Genomic DNA, 25,758 nt, shown 5'->3' on the forward strand with positions numbered 1-25,758 from the left:
CACAAGAGCTCCGGTGTGAAGGGACCAGGTCAGAGTGTCTGTTATCTGCACCCCCAGGAACTTTGTGCTGCTAACTCTCTCCACTGCTGTGCCATTGATGAGGAGTGGTGTGTGGCTGGGCTGGCGCCTCCTGAAGTCGACGATGATCTCTTTGGTTTTATCGACGTTCAGGGCCTGGTTGTTGGTTCTGCACCAGTCAACCAGATGTTTCACCTCCTCTCTGTAGTCCATGTCGTTGTTATCACGGATGAGGCCCACTACTGCACATGAAGAACAACCTGCAGTCTGCTAATAAAAATAATATTCAGATGTTTTCTAAGCAAACAGTTTTAATAGGCCTATTAAATTATTTATTAATTATTTGTCTTTACTGATAATCCGACAGTGAACTCTGTATTTTATAAACACTAAGGATGTCTCAGGATATTTACATTTTTTTATTAGGATAGAAATTTCAGCAAAACAGGATGCATAACATTTTCAAACCGTACAATCATTAGGCCTAATAACAAATGTAAAACGTGTTCCTGACAGACTCCTCCCACTCTGTCAGACTGTCATTCTCATCATGATCAAATTAAAAATGCAAATAGTGTGAGTGATCATGAAAATAAATATCAGCAGTTTTAATAATGCAGTCGTTCATGCTCTTTTAGTTTTAACACTTCAAATTAACAGACTTTTTGTCTGATGCTGAATCAGAAAACAAATCAAATAGGCTAAAAAGGCGGGGGTGAACGGCCTACACTCTCATATTAATTTTATGGAATTTATACTTAATATTTCATTGTTACTCCTTATGTCAGACATTCTTTTAATCCCAGCTCATCACAGACTGACTCTTTACAAACTGACAGATGTTAATGTTAATAATACATCTACTGATGCACAGACTTGGACACATCAGTATTGTTTCCTAGAGTCACTGGGTGTTTCGGGTCTTACAACAGACACCCTCCTCTAGGCGACCCGACTGAGGCTGATCAGACCCCGGCCTGTGTCCAAGTGGCATTCTACTACCTCCACTGCTCTCCCCTCTTCAACCAAAGCCATCTGGAGGCTTTTTCCGCTGCCTCCACGTTGTTGCCTATGACTCTTCTTCGGTTTGCACCTGTTATTCCCAGTGTACTGTAGGCTTTGCTCAGGGAGTAGCTGGCAAACCCCCGACTGCCCACCTCCACTGGCATACACCTGGTCTTCCACCCGTTCCTCCGACAATCCTCCACCAGGTCCTGGTACTTCTCCCTCTTTCTTTCTTGAGCCTCCTCCATCCTCTCCTCCCATGGAACCGTCAGTTCCAGCAAGAAGAGTTGTTTTGTGGCCTCTGAGACCAAGATGATGACAGGTCTCAATCTGGACTGGGTGATGTGTGATGGAATTTTCAGCTGCCTCTCCAGGTCAACTGACATCAGTCTCTGGCCGCGTGGAGCAAACCAGCAGAGTGGTTCTTTGGTGTTTTCTCCGGCCCTTGTCCTTCCTTGACAAAGTGAATGGCCTTAGCTGTGGCTTGGGTGTGTCGGCTGCCCTTGATCCCCTTGCTGATTGCGTCAGCGATGGACTTGAGGACCTGGTCATGCCTCCATTGATACCGTCCCTCACCCAGCGCCTTGGAGCAGCTGCTCAGAATGTGTTCCAGTGTCCCTATCTTGGAACACAGGGGGCATGCAGATGTTTCTATTTTGCCCCATATGCACAGGTTTGATGGGCTTGGGAGGACATCATAGACCCCCTGAATCAAGAACTTGATCCTCCGGGGGTTCCACTGCCAGATATCCTTCCAGGTGACACTCATCCAGTGTCACTGCTCTACTGGTTCACTCTTCCTTGACTGAAGCTCGCACCTCCTCCTGCACCAACCTCTGCCTCTCCCTTCCACTGGCAGAGTCATATTGGGCCGCTGCTAGGCTCCCAAGTCCGGCTCTGCCTTGCGCCACTGTTCCAAGGATGGCCTTGTGCTTCAGTCGAGTTTCTGCTTGCTGGACTGCATCTGCTGCCCTCCACTTCCTCCCTGTCCTCACAACAATCCCTGCCCCAGACACTTTGGCGTCTCTGGATCCAGAGTACTGCAGATGTTCCCGTGCCACGATGAACTCCTCCCTGACTGAGCTGAAGGGGAGCCTGAGCTTATTGGTGTTCCCGTACATCCCAATGTTGCTTAGGCTGCATGGCAATCCCAGCCATCTGCGTAGATTGCTGCTTACCCTTTGCTCAAAGCCTTCCGCCACAGTCATGGGGACCTCATAGATAAGCAGATGCCAGAGGATTCTTGGGAGGATTCCATGCTGGTAGACCCAGGCCTTGAATCTTCCAGGGAGCCCAGACTTGTCCACTGTTCTCAACCAGCCCCTCCAAGTCAGCACTGGTTGCCTTGATGGAATTTCTGTCATTCAGACTGCAGTTGAAGACCTTTCCAAGGCTCTTCACCGGCTTCTCAGTGACTGGCGGGATCTGGTGTTTTCCTGAAGCCTGAAGCGGAATTTGTCTGTGACCTTCCCCTTCTTTAGAACCAAGGACCTGGACTTCGCAGGTTTGAAACTCATGCGTGCCCATGCCATGATGCTCTCTAACCCTTGGAGGATCCACCTGGCTCCTGGTACAGCTGTTGTTGTCACTGTGAGGTCGTCCATGAAGGCTCTGATGGGAGGTTGCCTTACTCTAGACTTGCTGAGGGGGCCTCTGCATTCTGGTTCTGCTGCCTTGACCAGCATGTTCATTGCTAGTGCGAAGAGGGTCACTGAGATTGTACAACCAGTGATTATTCCCACTTCCAGCTGGTGCCAGTCAGATGTCATCTGGCCAGAGGACACTCTTAAGCTGAATTTGCTGTTGTAGTCCAGGATGAGGTCTTTCACCTTCTGGGGTACATGGTGTTTCTCTAGTGCGACCTCTACCAGCTTGTGGGGTATCGAGCCATAAGCGTTGGTGAGATCCAGCCATAGCACAGCCAGGTCCCCTCCACCTTCTCTTGCCTCCCTGATGAGCTGGGTTACCACGCCTGTGTGTTCCAGGCAACCAGGAACCCCCAGTATTCCTCCCTTCTGCACTGACGTGTCGATGTACTTATTGCTCACCAGGAAGTTGGAGAGTCTCTTGGCTACGATACTGAAAAAGATTTTGCTCTCCACACTGAGCAAGGAGATGACACGAAACTGGTCAATGTTCTCAGACTTTTCATCTTTCGGTATGTACACTCCCTCTGCATACCTCCATGACTGGGCAATCTTTCCTGTGTAATAGCTTTGGGCAGTTTTTATACACCTTATCATGCACTCCGCTTGGGCCTGGTGCCGAGCTTGATCTTGCTCTCCGCACCACTTCCTCCACTTCACTAAGGCAGGGCTCCTTCAAGTTGAAGTCCGATATAGGCTCTGGTGGTATTGTCAGTGCATCGCATGGGCCCAGCGACTGTTCTCTGGTAGGGTCACTGTACGTGGCCTTGAGGTGGTTGTTAATGACATCCTTGGAGCAGGTAAGGTGGCCAGTCCTCTTACTTGAAGGGATTGGCCAGGAAAGCTCTCTCTCTCTCTTGCTCTGAAGCTGAAGTGATTCTGCTCTATTTTGCTGTTTTAACTATGCACAGGAGTCAAGAAGGATTTTTTTTAAAGGGAGTTTTGCTATGCTGAACGCAGAGCCTTATAATACAGAGGCTCTGGTTGCACGGAGCCTGCACTCTCTTGCGCGCCTGTTCTCTCTCTTGCGCATGCAACAATTTTATGATTGAATGAAAAATTAAATAAGAGCAGGTCTGAAATATACTTGGGCCCAGGTATCGTCTTTGTGTGGGAAACACTGGAGACTAAATATTCTCAAACAGGTTGTTGGTATAAAGTTGTCATTTTTATTGTGCTGCACTTTTTTTGATTTGGGCAAATGTCAGTGTTGTGTGGAGTTTAAGTGCCAGTTCTAGCGCTAGCACTTAGTATGACTAAGTAGGCTGCCTCAGTCAATAATAAATAATATTATTTTATGAATATACATGCCTCCTGCGTAAAATGTGTGTAGAAATAGGCCTACAGTGTATTTTAACGTCTACCATAATGGTGGTACTTGGAGAGCCAAATATTTTTGGAGGTGGTACGCAGTCTAAAAAGTTTGAGAACCACTGATCTAAAACACATGACTTTTATTAATCCATATATTTTTTAATAATTTCAGACTTTCATGATGGGATTATGGCCAAACCTCATATCAGGAACAATTTAATTAGTTGTGCAACGTTAGCAGACGCGTCTCACTTGTGTTGCGACACCCACGCTTTCACTGAAACGTAATTTCACCCCCACACTTTTTACCAGTGGAGTCATCGATTGGTCAAGTAAGATTTATTAAGTGACAATTAAGCCAATCATAGCTGTTCGGTTACAGTTGAAGCACGGTAAAGTTACGTGCATTTAGCAGTAATCCTCCTGTCACTCATCACTGGCTAGGTCAGAGCTCAGAGCTAACAATTGGATACATTCACTTTATGTAGCATCTTTCTGAAAAAGAGTTAGTCACCCAAACAGATGTTTTTAAGATAAATCCACCTCAAAAAACAACAAGTGTAAATTTTTTTCCTCTTGGATGTTCTTTTAGCTGTATTTATTTACTCCCGTAACTTTGCGATGTAGCGGAAGTCCCCTTTGCAGTTTTTCAAAAATAAAAGCACATTTTATATGAAGACCGGAAATAACGAGGCATAAGGCAATAAGAAAAGCAAAATAAAAGCATCACGAAGAGCAGTTTTGAATCTCGTTTTTAGAGCTTAAGCTAACTGGGTTACTCACAATGGATCTTCATAAGGTAAGTGTCTAATTATTATCTTTTGTAACTTTGTCTTGTTGCATGATGTGTCTGCTAACATTAGTTATTGGATAAATGAAACAGAATATGTTGATTTTCTAGAGGGTGGTAATATACTAGCATTAGAACACCTGCACTTTTAAAATTGCTGCTCCACCACTGAACGTTAGTATGACATCCATCTGTTGAAAACCTAGAGATTGCAAGGCATATTTTAGAGCAAGACGCCAGGCAGTGGAATTAGATAACGAGCCCGTTCATGCTGGAAAATAACTATTACTAGGATGACTGTTGTTGAAGTTAGTGCCTTCTTGGCTGTGAAAAGGCAGAAAGTGTCTTTTTGGCTCATGTTGATGAAAAACACCAAATCCCAGAATGCACAGCACCGCAGGCCACTCCCACTAAGGTCCTCAGAATCAGAAATACTTTATTAATCCCAGAGGAAAATTCGATCGATACAGGCTCGCGGCGGCCGGGCTCCCGACGAGCAGCCGTCTCGCCGCTATATTTATATTTTTTCACCATTATCAGCTTTCTCCATAGAGCCTCTTAGCATAGCTTCCAAGCAATATGGTGAACGTTAAGTTTCAATTCTGGGAGTGAGTTCCCACCCACTGATCTGTGATTGGTCTGTAGCTTCAGTGGTCGAAAATATGAGGAACTAGCATTGTAGTTTCACCCTGCTAACCGCAACAGCTTCCAGTGACGCAAAAATCATAATTTTGCGTCACTGGAAGCTCCTTTTCAGACTTAGAAATACAAAGATTTCCCATCTCAGGGGAAAATGAGGGCAGGATGCACGACCATTCAAAAATACTACCAGGTTTCTAATGATAAAAAGCTTAATGCAAATGGGTGAAGTATCCCTTTAAATATGATATCCTACTGGACCATGCGACTGAACGATGGAAAACGCCGTGTGAAAAAATAACATGAACTGATATAAAGGCCATAGAACATGTCTGAAGAAATAGCTATGCGTCGTTAACCAGTTGACTCGCCGGAGTATGCAGGCTGCGCGGTGTGTCATGGCAGGGACAGGTGATTTGCTCCGACGAGCCAGGCAGTGATTGAAACCAATTAGCGCAAATAAACAGTTCAAATTTTTTAACCACAGTGATGAGATTAGCCAGACGCTGATATATGCTACAAATATATGTTTGGATCCTAATTCCCCTAGTTCAAATAATAGCCTACTAGTCGCTTTGGATAAAAGCGTCTGCTAAGTGAATTGTAGAATTGTTGAATTGTAGTCAGTGCCAAACATAATGATAGCCTTTCCATCATAACAAGTAAAGGTATCGGGGACTTCCCCCTTTTTACCTGAGACCGCAGGTAACACGCGATGATGTTTGCCCACCTGTGCTGCCGAACAGCAGAGACCAGAGCTGTGTGGCTTCCCTGTAAGTGAACCTGAAGCAGAACCGGTCTGCAATCGTGAGGGACACTGATGATGAGACAGGAATATTAATTCAAGCACGGACACTGTGACAGACTGCTTGGAGATGACCAGAGACTGCAGCTAGCCTAGATCAGTGGTTCTCAAACTTTTTAGACTGCGTACCCTCCCGAAAATATTTGGCTCTCCAAGTACAATTACTAGACACATTAGTTAACTGTTAGTAACCATTAGTTAATGGTTATTAATGCATTAACTAATGTTAATTAATGTACCCTGGTGTTGTCAGCCCTTGGTTTTTTATTAGTGTAACAAGAATAGGAGAGGCGCTTCCGTATTTCTTCTTGTGCACTGATTGTCTTGTTTCGCTTAGTTGAACAGCCATTCAGAGAGATTCCTAGCCCCAACTGCGATGGCTCACGTCAATTCAACATGTGGAATCGGCCAAAAAAAGGCCAACTGGGGCGGGTAGCGACTGAGCTGGACACACCGCAAAAACTAGGGCCACGACCGCTCACCAACGGCCGATGGTCTCCTTGGTGTGTCAGGGCCTTTACCTTTGTCCAATTTCAGCTCATTCACTAGACCCGAACAGCTTCAATTTCAGTAACACTGATAGAATGGGGCTGTTATAAAAGTTCGGACCTTTAGTTTCTATGAGGGGGGTGTTTCGTCTTTTTTCAACTTTTTCTTAAGGGGGGGGTGTTTCGTCCTTTTTTAACTTTTTCGTAAGGGGGGTCTTATCTCTTTTTTCAACTTTTTCAATATTTTGTAAGGGGGGTGTTCCGTCTTTTTTAACTTTTTCGTAAGGGGGGGGTGTTTCGTCTTTTTTCAACTTTTTCGGAGCGGCTTTCATGAAGAAATGATGACCATTGTAAAATTTTACGACAGCTCTGCGATCATCGTTTTTTAAAGAAAATTTTCAAAAGGTCTGCGCCCTTCGTTTTTTCATTAAATTTTGGTCGTTTTTTCATGAATATTTTCCGACAGGTCCGGATCATCAATTTTTCATGAAAATTTCTAACCAGTCTGCGGTCATCGTTTTTCATGAAAATTTGAGTCAAGTCTGCGGACATTGTTTCTTCATGAAAATTTTACAACAGCTCTGCTATCATCGTTTTGGTTGTTCCACAGGGGTCATCATTTTTCAAGAACATTTTCAACAGGTCTGCAGCCATCGTTTTTTCATTAAAATTTTGGTCATCGTTTTTTCATGAAAATTTTTAACAGGTCTGCAGTAATCTTTTTTTAATGAACATTTTGGTCATCTTTTTTATTTGAACATTTTTAACAGGTCTGCAGTCATTGTGTTTTCATAACAATTTTATTCATGTCTGTGGCCATCGTTTTTTCATGAACATTTTTAACAGATCCACAGTTATAGATTTTTCATGATAATGGTCAACTGGTTCGCGCTTAGAATTTTTTAATGAAAATTTTCATCAGTTCTGAGGTCATCATGTTTTCATGAAAATTTTAGACTTGTCCATTGTCGTAATTTTTCATAAAAATGTTGGTCATTGTTTTTTCATGAAGAAATTCAGCTCTGCACTCATCGTTTCTTCATGAAAACGTTCCACGGGTCCGCACTCATCGTTTTTCATGAAAGTCAAGTCAGCAGTCACCTTTTTTCAGGAATATTTTCAACAGGTTTTTTGATCTTAATTTTTTCATTAAAATTTCAGTCCTGTCCCCGGTCATCATTTCTTCATGAATATTTTCGACAGCTCTAAGATCATCGTTTTTTCATGAAAATTTGAGTCAAGCCCGCAGTCATCGTTTTTTCATGAATATTTTCAACAGGTTTGCGGTCATCTTTTTGAAAATGTTGTACGAGTCTGCATTCATTGTTTGTTAATGCAAATTTTAAACAGATCCACGGTTTTAGTTTTTCTAATAAAAATTTTCAACAGGTCTGCAGTCATCGTTTTTTAATGAAAATTTTAGTTATGTCTGCAGTCACTGTTTCTTCATGAAAATTTTCAACAGGTCCACGGTCATCATTTTTTCATTAAAATGTTGGTCATGATTAAAGACCTGTAAAAACTTTTCATGAAAAAACAATGACAACTGACGAGACTAAATCTTTCATGAAAAATTAGGACTGCAGACCTGTAAAAAACATTTATGAAAAAATGAAGGCCGCGGACCTTTTGAAAATATTAATAAAAGATGATGACCGTGGACTTTATTCAAATTTTCATTTAAATAACCATGATCATGGACTCGACTCAAATTTTTATGAAGAAACGATGACAACAGACAAGACAAGAATTTTCATTCAAAAACGATGACCGCAGACCTGTTGAAAAATGTCATTGAAAACAATGACTGCTGACTTGACTCAAATTTTCATGACAAAACTATGAGCACGGACCTGTTGACAATATTCATCCAAAAACGAATATTTTATGAAAATACAATGATCAGCCTGACTCAAATTTTCATGAAAAAAGATAACCGAGGACCTGTTGACAATATTCATCCAAATAAAAAAGGACCGTGAACTCGTCTCAAATTTTCATGACAAAAACTATGACCGCAGACGTGACTAAAATTGTCATAAAAAATGACAGCAGACTTGTCGAAAGTTTTCATGAGAAACCGATGGACCTGTTAAAGATTTTCATGAAAATACGATGACAGCGGAGTGAAATGTAGTTATAACAAGTAGGCTATTCACTGTTAGTCTCGCTTGAATTCTCCCAAAGATCCTTTCTGTCAATTTTGAACTCCGCTTCATGAGATACGCTAAATTTGTCAAGTTTAGTAGGTAATAAGGTTTTATCCTTAATTTATTATTTTATATATTTATTTATTTATAAAGATCTTACTTTTATGAATTGAATCATGGGTTTTAGCTGTTTTGAACAAGTCATTGCATATATAGATATTTTACTATGATGGTTGTATGTGTTTTACTTTGACTATTGAAGTGTCTGATGTAACCAGGACAGAGATAATATAAGTTTACAATGGGCGCGTCTGGAGATAGTATCTGAAGGAGATTTAGGAGTCCCCTTAGGTGGAATGTTTAAATTGAGGTGTTGTATAGGAGTATTGCCATATATGGTTGTGTAACTTGATGTTTTTATGACGAAAAGCAGATGTTTAGATGCATATAAGCAATTGTCTCTGTGTGTTCGACAGAGATCATTATTGGCTTCTTGATCCTCCTGGTCAGACGTGACCAGTGATTCTGTTTCTTGCTTAAATAAAATTATACTCTTTGAAAGCAAGTCAGTCTCAACGGCGAATTTCTTCATCATCAAACATATCAACAACAAGGAAATCCACATCAATTTTGGCGTCACGAACAGGATCAGTTGGGGCCTTCTTCAGTGGACCACAGCTTGTTCATTATTTCCATCACTTCGTAAGTGTTTCTTTATTTTTTTCTGCACATATTGCGGAGCTGTTTCTGTCGTCTATCGGCAATTTTAGCCGCACTGTCAAAGAACTGAAGTGCAATGATGTGTTGATGTTGGAGTAATTCTCCGTCTAAATTGGGGTTTATTGAGTTAAAAAGTATGTAATTAAAGGGGAATAAAATAAAGAAGAGATAAATAAGAGAAGAAGAGATGAATAAAGTTGAAAGGTAATGATAGCATAAGCGCAACTAGTAACGAGACCAGTTAGCTAAAAAACTATGCAAGTTGAACAAGGACAGGGCCCGTATCCTCTTAACAGTAAGTCATGTGTAAATTAGACACTGAAGTGAAAGTTGGCTTTAAGAAGTAGTCAAATTTGAGTAAAAATAAAACAAAGGGGATCCCTGGCCAGGGTATTTGGATAAATAATAAACGTATAATGTAGGTAAATAAAAGAGAAGAAATAAAGATGAGAAGTGTAAAGATGAGAAGTAAAAAGATGAAAAGTGAAGATAAGGAATAAAGATAAGAGTTTTGAGAAAAGTGGGAAAAAAGCGCTGAGTAAAGGAAAAAGTGTGCATTGAAGCATGCAGTGTGAAGTAATTTGTTAAAAGACAATTTGTTAAAAGTTTGACAGAAGTAAAAATTTGATAGAGGAAAATTATAAATGAGTCGACTTCAAAATTTGAACTGGAATGTGTGTGCGCTTGCTGAGGGGCGGCTGTTCTTGGAATGTGTGTGCACTCAAGCTCTATACAGCCTGAAGTGTTTGTGTGTGTGTGGCTGCTGGACGGTCTCTGTCTCTGTCTCTGTCTCTGTCTCTGTCTGTGTCTTGTCTCTTGTGTTGTGATTTGGATGGTTTTGAGAGGTCTGTGTGGTGTGAAGATGTGTATTTGATCCGGAAATGTTCTTGTATATGTGTGATTGATAAATAGAATAGATGTATTATTAAATAGGCATATGTAGCAGGTGATTGGCTAAAAGGCGATTTAGTAACTTATAAGAGGGGACATTTTTGCTTCATCAGTGTTAAAAATCTATGAGCCCTTTGTCTAAGGGGACGTTTATATATCCGATTTGATAAAAAATATGAGCCTTTGTTTCAGAGGACTTTTACTTATCTGATCTTCATCAGTGTTAAAAACCTATGAGCCCTTTGTTTCAGGGGACTTTATATATTCAATTTGATAAAAATCTATGAGCCCCTCAGAGGATGTTTGTTTAATCTGATAAATACACATGAGCCTAATAAAGGACGTTTATACATAGTATAAGTGTATATAGTATCTGTTTTTAACAGAAGTGGAGAGACCAGCGAGGATAGTCTGTAACCATTCAGGTAGCAAGATTAGAGAAAAGAACAGAAAAATTCCTGATAAAGTTTAGAACTGCCGGTTGATTGGAGTGTGAACTTCTCTTTCTGTCTGTTTGTGCGTATGTGTGTGATCACATTAAAATAGGTGGAGAGAATATATTTTCTATTTGGCTGTTGATTGGGAGGATACTGTGCTGATTTCTGTGTGCGTAGACTCTGTGCACAGGGGTGGAGCAGTGATCTTGGAAGTGTGTGTGTTCTGTGCTAGTATATTACCACCCTCTAGGAAATCAACACATTCTGTTTCATTTAAATGTCCAATAACTAAGTTTAGCTGAAACATCATATAACAAGACAAAGTTACAAAAGATAATTAGACACTAACTTTATGAACATCCATTGTGAGTAACCGAGTTAGCTCTAGAAATCAGATTCAAAACGGTTCTTTGTGATGCCATTATTTTGCTTTTCTTATTGCCTTACGCCTCAGTCTCTTTATTTCCGGTTTTCACATAAAATGTGCTTTTATTTAGAAAAACTGCAAAGGGGACTTCTGCTACATCGTAAAGTTATGGGAGTAAATACATACAGCTAAAATAACAACCAAGAGGAGAAAATGTTACACTTACATTGTTTTGTGAGGTGGATTTATCTTAAAAACCTCTGTTTGGGTGACTTACTCTCTTTCAGAAGGATGCTACATGCAGCATGTTTCCATGTGTGAGCTCTGAGCTCTGACTCAGTGATGAGTGACAGGAGGATTAAATGCAAATGTAACCTTACCGTGCTCCAACTGTAATCAAATAGCTATGATTGGCTTAGTTGTCACTTAATAAATCTTACTTGAGCGATAAGTTTTCATTTAATGACTCCACTAGTAAAAAATGTACATTTCAGTGAAAGTAGGGGTGTCACAGCACCCACAACACCCACGGGTGAGATGCGCTTGTCTGTGCATTAAATGCACTAGGTTTGGACCATAGGGTTTGGAGACGATGTTAACCCTTTGACAGCCAGGTTAGACTGGAAGCCCTTGCTAAAATTAGGAGGCGGGTCCAAGAGGCGTTGCCTCACATAGAAAGCCAATTAGCTTACTCCTCCTGTTAAGGGGAGTGGAGAGGTAGCCCCCTCTCCTCCTTCTTCTCTCTGTGGGACACAGAGGGAAGGAAAACACACCCCCAGTAGGGAGACAGCCTTTGCAATAGACAAAAAAAAAAAAAAAAAATAGATAAAGATTACAGATAATGTGTGCATATTTCACTGAATTGTTATTGCATTGTGTATATGGATTCAGAGTGATTAAACTTTTGTTTTGTTTTCTTTCTGTTTTCTCTGTTTCTCTCTACTATACTGTGTGAGAGCTAAAGGGAAGACAGACAGATGGATTGTGTCTGAACTGGATCAGTCCAAAAAGGCAGATGAGGAGAGACCTGGCGGGTACTTCACAGACACTGGAAGCTTGCGGATGACAGCATGTAGGGATCCTGAATCCAGCTTGATCAAGGCCAGTGCGGTTTTATCCACAAACTCTTTCAACAAACACCTGAACTTTTCTATCTGTGTATACACATTTTTTATAGTCAACATCTTTGATACATGCTTAGTCTGTTTTCGCATAGAGGCTTACATTGTTTCTTCTACGTATCACATTACAATAATATAGGAGGAAGTCTTGGCAACAGACTGACTAATTGAAGCATTTGGTCAATAATGGAGTATTTTTGATTTGATTGATCATTTATGGAAAAGTTGATTTGATTCAAATGCGGTTGAGTGCTGTGAATGCTGGTTTCATTGTTTGAGTATGGTCTAGCTTGACCTGGGCTATTTTGAGATGGAACGTTGACATTATTTCCATAATTTTAAGATAAATAAGTGTGATTAGATGCACTAGGTGATAAAGAAGTGCTTTTGCTTTTATAGTAAGAAGGCTTTGGTCTCCTTTGGGGTTGGCAAATTCATTCACTTTCAAGTGTGGTAACAGTACTTTCTAAATAGTTTGACTAGTTTCAGTTTGACTTACAATACGAGGAACTAAGAGGGTCATTGTAATGTCAAAGATGGACACCAAAATTACAAAATCAATCACTTCTGTTGATGTAGTACAGAAGACTAATCCTCTTGTTAAAGATATTCCAAAAATATCAGAAAAATGGAGTAAGCGTTGGCCTGACATTGACCAGCCTTGGCCAGTAGAGGGGACTTTGAACCCGGATGTGATCAAAACAATACAGGTACTTGTGTCTATATACAAGGTAAAGCAGAAGAAGGGGAAAAAAGGAAAAAGGCGTATGGAGAAAAGACAAACTGAGCTTGGAGTTCTGCAGTTGTTTGAAAATGAAGGACAGAAACTGTTAGAAGCTGCAAATGAAAAAAGAGGCCGCGGTATGCAAGAAATACAGAAAAATTATAAGGCAGTGGGTAAGTTAATGGAGAAGGTTAACACACCCTTCTCACATACTGCCTTAGTAAAGAAGCCCCCGCCTTATGAGAAGGAAGTGAAGTTTACTGATGTTTACCCTCAGCTCCCAGTGATTATACAGAAGGGCAACTATCACATCACAGACGAGGATGAACAAATAATCGAGAAGGGAAAGGCTACAACGGCTATAGAAATGTACCCAAGCTCCGACAGCAAACATAAAAAGACCCGTTTGAGAAGTTGGAGCGGTCAGCAGTTCAGACGACTGGACATAGAGGATGACAGTGAGAGTGATTCGGATGAAGCTGTTGGTGGATATGACCCAGCAGTAAGACGGATGTTGGCTAAAGCGGAGAAAAAAGGAGACAAGCCAATAAGAAGAATGGATCCAGGAAAGGACGACACAGATGTGAGCAATGATGATGAAGACTCAGAGAGAGAAGGTCCTTCATATCTTCACCCATTAGCAGCCGGTTCAGGGGTGGAAGATGATGGATGCAGCGCTTTAAGAGAGGTGGAGAGAACTATAGATAGATGCCTTGTGAAAATGAATGAATCTACCAGTCCAGCAACCCAGCATGTCTTGGAGAGGCAACTAGAGGAACTGAAAAAAACACGGAAGAAAATACAGAAGAAGTCTCAAAGGTCTGACACTTTGAGGTATGAATTACGTCCAAGAAATGAAAAGAGATTCGATAAAATGTGTCCAGTAATTGTGCGAGGTCAAAATTTAGAGTATAAACCTTGGCAAAGTACAGACATGTCAAACATACTTGAAAAGTTACCCACTCTTCAAGATGGAGCGCATCCTTGGATTTCGAAGTTGGAAGAGGTTTTGGTGGGAACACAGCCTGCCATGGGAGACATTAAGAGACTCTTGGCTAGCCTCATTGGGGTCCCAGCGATGGAGGAAATCCTACAGGCAGCAGGCCTTAATAGATATGTGGCGACTGCAGTATATGATCCGGAATTGTTGGCTGCCAGTAGAGGTCGGATGTGGAGAGCATTGAGAGATACATTTCCAACCAACGTACACCCTGATAATATTCTCATTGAACCATTGGGCCCACAGGAAAACCCAAGAGCTTATGTGTCAAGGGCTCATCAAGTGTGGAGAAATGTCACAGGAAATGACCCGGATTTGAATCAAATGGAGCAATCAATTCTGAGAGCTAAGATACAGAAGGGATTGCCCCTACCAGTGCGGAGCAAGCTGGCGGAGGTGGTTGGTCTTGGAAGCATGGCAAAAGGTGTGTATACAGATCACATAGCACATCAAGTTGATCTGTATCGGAAAAAAGAGCATGACCAGAAGGAACAGGACCAGGAAACTCTTAGAAAGCTTAACCAACTACAGCTGGTGGATAATAAGAAGAAGGAGAAGAAACAAGCTGTGGTTATGCAGTAGTCAAAGCCCAGGGGACGGAGTTTGTTGTTGAAAAAGCAGAAGAAATACCACAACCTGCATCTGCACAGCTTGCTGAGCTAGTGGGGCTGACTGAAGGCATGTCTGTTGGCTGAAGGCAAGCGGGTGACGATATATACAGATTCGGCGTATGCACATAATGTGTGCCACCTATTTGGATCGGTGTGGAAGAATCGGGGGTTTAAGAAAACAGATGGTTCTCCGATACAGCATCATGCCCAGATAATGAAATTGTTGCATGCGATGATGAAGCCGAAGGAAATCTCAGTGACTAAGTGTGCAGCACACAAAAAGGACATGTCAAGGGTCACACAAGGTAACAAAGTAGCTGATGAGGCTGCAAAGGCGATAACAGGAGCAAACAAATTGGGCAAAGTTCTTCTGATCACCCATGAAGTGGACTTGGAGGATAACATTACGCTCAGGGATGTTGTCTCAATGCAAGAAGCTGCTTCTGCGATGGATAAACAATTATGGAGAGACAGAGGAGCCACTCAAGATTCCACTGGCCTGTGGAGAAATCATGAAGGACTGCTGGTAGCGCCCCCAGACCTGCTGGGTCTGATGATCCAGGAGGCACATGGTTTAGCCCATGTTGCAAGGGGGGAGGTTAGGAGAAAGATCACGAAAGAATATGGTTTTTGGGCACCATACTTGCTTGAACAGATTGATTATGTCATAGGCAGGTGTACTATCTGTCTAAAAAACAACGTTCGTAGGGGTGTGATGGTTCCTCCCGGTTACATTCCAACGCCAACAGGTCCTATGCGTGAGTTAGTTGTGGATTTTGTTGACATGATAAGACCGGTAGGAGGTAAAAGATACATGTTAGTTGTTGTGGATAGATTTTCAAGGTGGCCCGAGGCCTGTCCAACCAAGCGGAAAGATGCTCAGTCTGTTGCCAAGTTTTTGTGTCGTGAGGTTATAAGCAGGTGGGGACTCCCAGATCGCATGTCCTCAGATAATGGGAAAGAGTTTGTGGATAAAACAGTAAGACTAATTCTGCAAAAATTGGGAATTAAACAACGTTTAGGAGCTGTTTATCATCCGCAAAGCCAAGGTGCTTGTGAAAAAATGAATGGTGTGTTAAAAAACCGCATTGTTAAAATCTGCCAACACACAGGTTTGAATTGGGTGGAAGCGCTTCCACTGGCGTTAATGGTGTGTCGTTCAAGTGGGCTCCGTGATTTGCGCATGACACCCCATGAGTTGGCAATGGGCAGACGGATGCCGACACCTTGTTTGCGTACAAGTGGCAAGGGTCCAAGTTTAGCCCTTTTAGAAGATGAAATGCGAGTGTATGTTAATTACATGGCTGCTTTACATAAGAGAATATACACATATGTCTCTGACAGGCAAAAACGAGAGGAGGTGCAAGAGAGACTCGATGAGCAAAAGACGAATGCAGTGCAACCTGGAGACAAGGTATTCGTGAAGGTGTTTAGGAGGAAGTGGTTTAATGAACGCCGCGAAGGACCATTTGAAGTAGTCCGCAGTACGGGAACTGCAGTCCAGGTTAAAGGGTCTCCTACCTGGTATCATTTATCACATTGTGTTAAAGCGCCAACAGAAGAGGTTCCACGATCACAGAACCGAGATGTTGAAAGCGCAAGAGAGCCAACAGAAGCTGCAGAAGCAGCAGAGGTTCATGCAGACCCCCAAGGTCACGATCCGGAAGAAGGGATTGACCATGTTGGGGCTATGCATGATGATTTTGATTACACTTTTGATGATGTCAGGGATGACTTGTCAGTCCATGAGCAAGAAAGACGATTTGGTGACATTGATTTACAACATGTCCCAGAAACAACAGAGTCTATTTCTCAAGAGCATGAGTCAAAGACTCCAGAGGGCTGTGATGCCTCTACAGGAAAATTCACAGACCCAGTTGGACCAAGGAGTCCAAGGCCAACCCGAAGAAAGGTTAGACCAAAACGTTACGAGGACTAGAGTAGAAGTGACTTTGGGAAAGTCAGTTCAGCTCCCATGTCAGTGTACAAAGGAAAATAATGGGAAAGGGAAATTCCGAGTCCAGTGGGAAGATAGCCATGGTAAGGTTATTGATTTATTGGGGACATCACCACTAGAAAAGTATGTGTTGCTTAATGATCGAAGAAGGTCAAAGATTGAGGGAGACTGTAGTCTTTATTTACGTAGATCTCAGATTGAAGATCAAGGTGACTATAAGTGTACATATTATGACCCAAAATTAGTAAATATGGGAGAGCATAGTGTCCAATCGGGGTTAGGTTACAGAAACAGTATTGTGACTTTAGTGGTACTAAATGAAACTAGAAATGCAAAACCCCTGGTTGTTGAAGTAGGAAAACTGTCAACTACCATATCAACTCTCCCGCTGATTGAGAAAATAAAGCAGACATCCACCTTTTCAAAACTGAAGGTTACTGACGTCACAGAGATATTGCGTCTAAATACAGCTGAGCCTCAAATGATTTCTACAACTCAATTTCCTGTAAACATTGTGATTAAAGCTACGTTAGGGAATTCAGCACGCCTTCCATGTAAATGTGGAAAATGGAATAATGATGGTAATAATCCCCCTAATTGGGAAAAATGCTCGTGGTGAAGAAATAGTGCTAACAGGACCTGAAATTAATAGTGTGCCTCGTGATCAAAGAAAGTATATTTTGTATAATCACATAAGGTTGTTTAGGGTTGTAGACGACTGTACACTTGTCCTAATCAATGTAACAGGGGAAGATCAGGGAGAATATACATGCACTTATTTGGATCCAGAGTTTAAATTTGTACCATATCACAATTATTGGGTAAAAGGGTATAGAACTCGTAAGATAATGCTTGTGGTAGAAGGCCTAGATCCTATTGAAGTAGTTACGGTGGCTAAAGAGGTTCAAAAGCAACTAGTCACTCCAAGGGTGACTGATGAACAGATGACGTCTACTACTGTAGCTCAGAGAATAACTAGTAGTATTAACGTATCAACTTTGGTTACTACTCTAGCTGCGACTTTGGTAAAAAAGGATGTTACAACAGCGATGATGACAATTTCTACTTTTGTTACTCCTTGTAATTTTACAAGTGAGGTTGTAAAGATGGGATCTACTATCAACGAAACAATGATGAGTTTTTCGGTGTCTACAGAGTCTGTAGGTATGATGTTGACATCTGTTGCTACATCTACATTAGTTAAGGCAGCTGAAACAATTCAGATGACTATGTTGAATCTGATTGGTGATTTTCTAGATGCTGACGGGACATCAGAAGTCATGACTAAACATCTTCATGCATTAGAGAAGCGTGAAACCCAATGGAAAGCTTATGGGTTTGATTCCTCGGTGTTGCAAATTGCAGACCCGTGGGCAAGTAGAAATATGTGGTACCAACAGTTGACTCACTCTGTTAGATTGGCTAGTAATTTGAGTGGTCCATGTGTCGTGAGAGTTCCAGCACCAGGCACATGGCCTTCAATTCTAGAGACGGTACCAGAACCTTTAACTTCTAAATGTCAAAATTATGCGCTATCGTGGTTGGTATTTAAGCAACAAGCACCAAATGATTATTGGATGGCCGTGTCGGTGCATCTATTTACACCTCAACGGAATTGTGCTTGGTTGAAGAACTTATCATATATAAATCTCCTTGATCAGTATGAAGATATTACGACAGCAGTCCCTGATCCTATGGAAGTGACACCTGTGAAGGTTAAATCTTGTTTTTGTTCAAATGGTACTCATGGTGGAGATGGTATGTTTATGGGAATATCAGAATGTGATAACTATATGATGCAATTTGGACGACGTGATCAAAGGGCTATTGATGACATGTATACAGTGACCTTTCATGCACCACATCGCCGACTGAGTAAAACTCTAAGTGTAAAGAATCAAACTTTACCGGGTAATTTTACCATAGGAACATTTAAAGATATCTGGTGGATTTGTGGCGATAAGGCATACTTATTTTTACCTTATGGTTGGATTGGATGTTGTTATATGGCACAGTTGAAACTTCCGTATGATGTTTTTGTTATTCAGAAGGGACAAGGGTCTGATGAGGATAACTCTATGACAATCTCTAGCAGTAGAAAGAAAAGAGATTTGGCACAATTTCACAACTTGGAGTCTTATCATTGGAGGATAAGTTTGGGAGAGAAATGGGGAATAGGATTGTTTCCATGGTATGGTGTTACATACTTAGCTGATCATATTGATAATATTACATATACCCTGCAAGGTTTTGCAAACGAGACCATAAAAGGTTTTGAATATTTGTCAAATACTCAGAGGAGTCATCGATTGACGTTGCTGAAACATGACATGGCTCTTGATTACATTTTGGCCAAACAAGGTGGCCTCTGTGTAGCTTTGAATCTAACTGGAGAAGCCTGTTATACTTTGATTCCTGATGCCACTGACAATATGACTAGTGTCATAGATGCTTTGAAACTAATTAGGGATTCATTTGGTCCATCAGAAAGAGCGGGATGGTCTGCGAATACCTGGTTACAAGACCAATTAGGACCAGTAGGAGCTATAGTGGTTCAGATTTTGGTGGCTACCCTTCTATCACTGTGTGTGATGTTTTGTTTTTGTACGCTGTTGTTGACCTTTGCTAAGGCTATGATATTGAGATGGGTAGGAGTTGTGATGCCAGGAGAAAACATTCAGATGCCGCTACTGAGTGGTAATGACCTAAGTGAAGGTGAGGAGGTCATAGAGATTGGAGAGAAATATCCATTTTTGAATATCTGAATTCATCACTGACTCACTATTATTTTGAACTGGAAGTGAATTGATAAAAGGGGGGAATTGAATATTTTAATCATGTATATTAATCATGTATATGTTAATCATGTAGTGGAATAAGGTGAAAGTATGATACAAAAATGAATATCTTTGATGGTTTTGTATGTACAAAGATACTGGCTGTTGATTTTTCTTCCCAGGATGATATTTGGGAGACCAATGTGAGGGTGGCTGATTGTCCAGAGATCCTTCCAGATTAATGGAGTTGAAACAACCAAACTTAAGAAAATGGAGGATGGAAATGGACAACGGAAACCTGAATGAAGACATCATGATGAGGGGTTTCGATTGAAAAATCATTGAAGGTTTCTTACAATGTAACTTGTAATATTGATAAATATTTTTGTATGTTTTACTTTATAGTAGATATTTTTAGCAAGACATATTTTTCTGGAACTGTATAAGATGCATATATTGGGACCTCAGGTGTTTTCTTTCTTTATCGATCCTTAAGGAAAGTGGTGTTAGGTAGGGAGAGGTCCATTGGAAGGTGCGATGGGTCGACCAGCCTGACTTTGGACAATTTTTAGATTTTATTTCTGAGGTTTAAATGTGTGCATTTATATATCATCCTGAAAAGTTTTCATAACCCTTTTTCTTTTTAATTGGTTTGGAGTACTATAGGTGGTTGCCTGGGGCAGAGGGACCGTGAGAGAGTTTTCCTGTCTAGATTGTTTGATGGATAATAAAGAAAGATAGCTGCCTGATGGGTTTTTCGCTCTCACACTCCACAAATAAAAATTTTACTATATTACTAAGGTTAAGCATGGACAGAAGTGATTCATATGAGGCTAATTAACATCATAATTGTATAATTTATCTCGTTTGCGAGACTATAGTCTCGCTAGGGGGGACTATGAAGTGTCTGATGTAACCAGGACAGAGATAATATAAGTTTACAATGGGCGCGTCTGGAGATAGTATCTGAAGGAGATTTAGGAGTCCCCTTAGGTGGAATGTTTAAATTGAGGTGTTGTATAGGAGTATTGCCATATATGGTTGTGTAACTTGATGTTTTTATGACGAAAAGCAGATGTTTAGATGCATATAAGCAATTGTCTCTGTGTGTTCGACAGAGATCATTATTGGCTTCTTGATCCTCCTGGTCAGACGTGACCAGTGATTCTGTTTCTTGCTTAAATAAAATTATACTCTTTGAAAGCAAGTCAGTCTCAACGGCGAATTTCTTCATCATCAAACATATCAACAACAAGGAAATCCACATCACTATTTTAGTACTTATCTTTTAAAGCACTTATTTATTTATTTATTGTTTGATGTGTTTTAATTTATTCTGAGCACTTTATATATGCATAGCTTTTTTAGACAGCTTTAATTCTTTCAATTCAGAGCACTTTTAAGGTCTTTCCTTTTTTCTTTTTATCTAATACTTGTACTTCTTTTAAGGCTATTTCATATATTTATTTAACAATGGCCGTCGCCTGGATGCTCCTCAGGTGTTTTTATCGGAGGCCCTGGGACACCGGTTTTTAAGTCGATAATTTCAAACTTGCAACCCCCTTGCATCTTGATTAAAACCCCCTTTCCTAACTCCAGAGCAGAAGCTCCTACAGACATGGGACCCTTCTGTTCCTGAGATATGGCCAAAAACACTTCAACCAATCACCGTTCAACCACTTCCCGACGTCATACACACTCGTGGGTGGTAACCCCCTTTCCTAACTCCAGAGCAGAAATTCCTACAGATTCGGGACCCTTCCGTTCCTGAGCAATGACCATCGCCTGGACACTCCTTAGGTGTTTTTATCGGAGGCCCTGGGACAACAGAGGCTTTTAATTAACAATTGAGCCCCGCCTGCCTCTCCTGCACAGTGGTCTGGTCACCTTTTTATCCAAATTTTAATACTGTCTTAGAGGGCTTTTATGAAACACCATTGTGTGGTTTTTACGGAGGCTTTTAAGTATTTTTTAATACCCATCATCCCACGAGTGCCCGTGCCCCTCGTAGCGTCTCCCAGAGGACACTGCGCCCCCTACCTAACCTAACCCTACCAAATGGAGGGACGCGTCTTGGTTTCAAGTCGATACGCTCTTCCTATCAAAAGTTATTCAGTAATCAGACATAGCCAAATGGTTTTCATCCCTTATCCTACCCTAGTTGAGCCCTGGCCCTAGAAAGGGAAAATCTTCGCTTGCTTTCTAGATTTCAGGAAAGCTTTTGATTCCATTTGGCACAACAGCCTTTTCTATCAGCTGCTCCAAAACGTTTATGATTTGATTCAATGTAAATACTCTAAAAAATCAATCAATGCTCTGTAAGAATTGGACAATAAAGAACTGAATTTTGCAATCTGTCACCGACACTTTTCAACATTTATATCGACCATTTAGCTAAATTACTGGACGACTGTCGAGCCTCAGGACTCAACTTACAGGGACAAGAAGTGTCTTTTCTATGCAGATGATATGTTACTATTATCACAAACAGAAGTGAATTTTAGGAATGTATATTATTGTTGAACAGTAAGCAGACTGATAAATAAAGGTCTGCTTTAAAAATCTAAATAAAATCTCTCTCTCTCTCTCTCGCTCTCTCTCTCTCTCTCCCTTTCTCTCTCTCTCTCTCTCTCTCTCTCCCTTTCTTTCTCTCTCTCTCTCTCTCTCTCTCTCCCTTTCTCTCTCTCTCTCTCTCTCTCTCTCCCTCTCTCTCAGTCTCTCTCTCTTCAAACAGCCTGAGGCACATGTGTCTCAGGTGTGCTGTTACCTGCCCAGGTGTATTCATTCCTTCAGGTTGGCAGAGGAGGCAGGTAGGTTCTCGTTCTCTCGTTCTCTTTTCTTTTTTTTTTTTTACACATTTTATGAATCAGAACATTCCTTTAAAGACATGTGAAGAAGTTTTGTCTAAACAATGTAAACGTTGTTTTTTTATCATATAAAGTGTGAATGAAGTGAAAATTAGTTTTTATATTTTATCTTTGATTTTTGTTTTACTAATTATGCCTCTCTGCAGCACACGCATGCACACACACACACTCACATACACACACACACACACACACACACACACACACACACACACACACACACACACACACGTAACATATAACATATAATATATAACACGGTATTGTTTGCACATACCAAAACAAATACTTTATTATCTGCAGCTACCAGAGCATTTCAAGTATCTCTGTGTCGTCTTCGTCTCCAAGCTGACATTCAATTATATATATATTAGACCTTAGGGACATGCATGCAATGGTATTTTCTCACATAACATATTGTTATACAATCTGGTCAAATACTACAGCGGGCATGTTTAAACCCATCAAGTCTGCATATACCTCACCGGTATCACTTATCATTAGTAAAAATAACATTTTGAACTTGACAGTGATCTTGATGTTTGTCTTGTTTTAAAGTTTTAAATGGGCTTGCCCCTCTCCCCCCCTCCAACCATTAAATGATTGTATCCAGAAAAATCAAACAACAGGATAAATACCATAGCCCAAACTAGAGGTGACTGAACCCAAACGTAGAACTGAATTTAGTAAAAAAGAAAAAAAGAAAAAAAGAGAGGCATACAAGAGGCACACATGTAACAAATGACCATCACATATCAGGGATTTTGAGAACTACTTTACCTTTAAAGAAAACTCAAACTATAGTTCAAAACAATCAGTCATATACTCATCTGTCCTTTCCTTCTGGTTCACGTTCCGACATTCTAATTACATGTCTGTTATTTCTAATGAGACACTGTGTCCTGTTTGTTTGGAAAATTGTCTGTGAGGGTTTTGTGTTTGTGCTGTTCTGTAGACGGTCCTTTCAACGGACCTACTCAACTGTAAATCAGGTGTAGATCATGTGTTGGTCAGGTGTAGATCAGATGTAAGTCAGGTGAAGATCAGGTGTAGATCAGGTGTGGATCATGTTTAGATCAGGTGTAGATCAGGTGTAGATCAGGTAAAGATCAGGTGTAGATCAGGTGTAGATCAGGTGAAGATCAGGTGTAGATCAGGTGTAGATCAGATGTAAGTCAGGTGAAGATCAGGTGAAGATCAGGTGTAGATCAGGTAAAGATCAGGTGTAGATCAGGTGTAGATCAGGTGAAGATCAGATGTAAGTCAGGTGAAGATCAGGTGAAGATCAGGTGAAGATCAGGTTTAGATCAGGTGTAGATCAGGTGTAAGTCAGGTGAAGATCAGGTGAAGATCAGGTGAAGATCAGGTTTAGATCAGGTGTAGATCAGGTGTAGATCAGATGTAAGTCAGGTGTAGATCAGGTGAAGATCAGGTGTAGATCAGGTGTAGATCAGATGTAAGTCAGGTGAAGATCAGGTGAAGATCAGGTTTAGATCAGGTGTAGATCAGGTGTAGATCAGGTGTAGAATAGGTGTAGATCAGATGTAAGTCAGGTGAAGATCAGGTGAAGATCAGGTGAAGATCAGGTTTAGATCAGGTGTAGATCAGGTGTAGATCAGGTGAAGATCAGGTGTAGGTCACGTGTAGATCAGGTGAAGATCAGGTGAAGATCAGGTTAAGATCAGATGTAGATCAGGTTAAGATCAGATGTAGATCAGGTGTAGATCAGGTGTAGATCAGGTGAAGATCAGGTGAAGATCAGGTTAAGATCAGATGTAGATCAGGTTAAGATCAGATGTAGATCAGGTGTAGATCAGGTCTAGATGACTGGAACAATGACTTAAGTTAAACAACACAAGAGAACACGTGAAGAGAACATGTGAAGAGAAAACTTGAAGAGAATATATGAAGAGACCATTTGAAGAGAACATGTGAAGAGAACATGTGAAGAGAACATATGAAGAGACCATTTGAAGAGAACATGTGAAGAGAACATGTGAAGAGAACATGTTAAGAGAACATGTGAAGAGAACAAGTGAAGAGACCACTTGAAGAGAACATGTGAAGAGAACATGTGAAAAGAGCATGTTAAGAGAACATAAACATGTATTTTATTAAATATTTTGAAGACAGATACAGATAACCTACAGATAAAAGTTTATTTCAATGTATTTTATGAAACACGAGGACAGGGTGTGGTGCTCTCAGAGACTCTGACAGTAATCCCAACGATTACAGCTGAGGCTCAAACATTCCCTCTAAAGGCCATGGCTGCCTCCAGGGTTCACTCATTATTGTGGTGTGTGTGTGTGTTTGTGGTGGGGGGGGGAGTTCAGGAAAAGGGGGAGCTGAGTAAAGACATAGAGATGTGCCCTTGGTTTTTTACGTATAAATTACATTTTTGATCAAAGGTCACAAATTATTTGAAATCCACTTCACCATGTTCTTCTAACTCTCTCTCTCTCTCTCTCTATATATATATATATATATATATATATACACAGTACTGTGCAAAAGTTTTAGGCAGGTAGGAAAAAATGCTGTAAACTAAGAATGTTTTAAAAAATGGTAGTGTTAATAGTTTATTTTCATCAATTAACAAAATGCATTGAATGAACAGAAGAGAAATCTAAATCAAATCAATATTTGGTGTGACCACCCTTTGCCTTCAAGACAGCATCAATTCTTCTAGGTACACTTGCACACAGTTTTTGAAGGAACTCGGCTGGTAGGTTGTTCCAAACATCTTGGAGAACTAACCACAGATCTTCTGTGGATGTAGGCTTCCTCAAATCCTTCTGTCTCTTCATGTAATCCCAGACACACTCGATGATGTTGAGATCAGGGCTCTGTGGGGGCCATGCCATCACTTCCAGGACTTCTTGTTCTTCTTTACGCTGAAGATAGTTCTTAATGACCTTGGCTGTATGTTTGGGGTCGTTGTCCTGCTGCAGAATAAATTTGGGGCCAATTATACGCCTCCCTGATGGCATTGCATGATGGATAAGTATCTGCCTGTATTTCTCAGCATTGAGGATACCATTAATCCTGACCAAATCTCCTACTCCATTTGCAGAAATGCAGCCCCAAACTTGCAAGGAACCTCCACCATGCTTCACTGTTGCCTGCAGACACTAATTATTGTACCGCTCTCCAGCCCTTCAGTGAACAAACTGCCTTCTGCTACAGCCAAATATTTCAAATTTTGACTCATCAGTCCAGAGCACCTGCTGCCATTTTTCTGCACCCCAGTTCCTATGTTTTTGTGCATAGTTGAGTCGCTTGGCCTTGTTTCCATGTCGGAGGTATGGCTTTTTGGCGGCAACTCTTCCATGAAGACCACTTCTGGCCAGACTTCTCCGGACAGTAGATGGGTGTACCTGGGTCCCACTGGTTTCTGCCAGTTCAGAGCTGATGGCACTGCTGGACAT

At 41.0% G+C, this 25,758-nt stretch overlaps 1 pseudogene; it reads right to left on the bottom strand.

Annotated features, from left to right (window-relative positions):
• Nucleotides 1-922: 922 nt before the first annotated feature.
• On the bottom strand, nucleotides 923-25,758 carry LOC110004662 (uncharacterized; annotated as a pseudogene).

Source organism: Labrus bergylta, chromosome 7 (assembly GCF_963930695.1).
Source record: "Labrus bergylta chromosome 7, fLabBer1.1, whole genome shotgun sequence".
In the NCBI taxonomy this organism is placed as follows: Eukaryota; Metazoa; Chordata; class Actinopteri; order Labriformes; family Labridae; genus Labrus; species Labrus bergylta.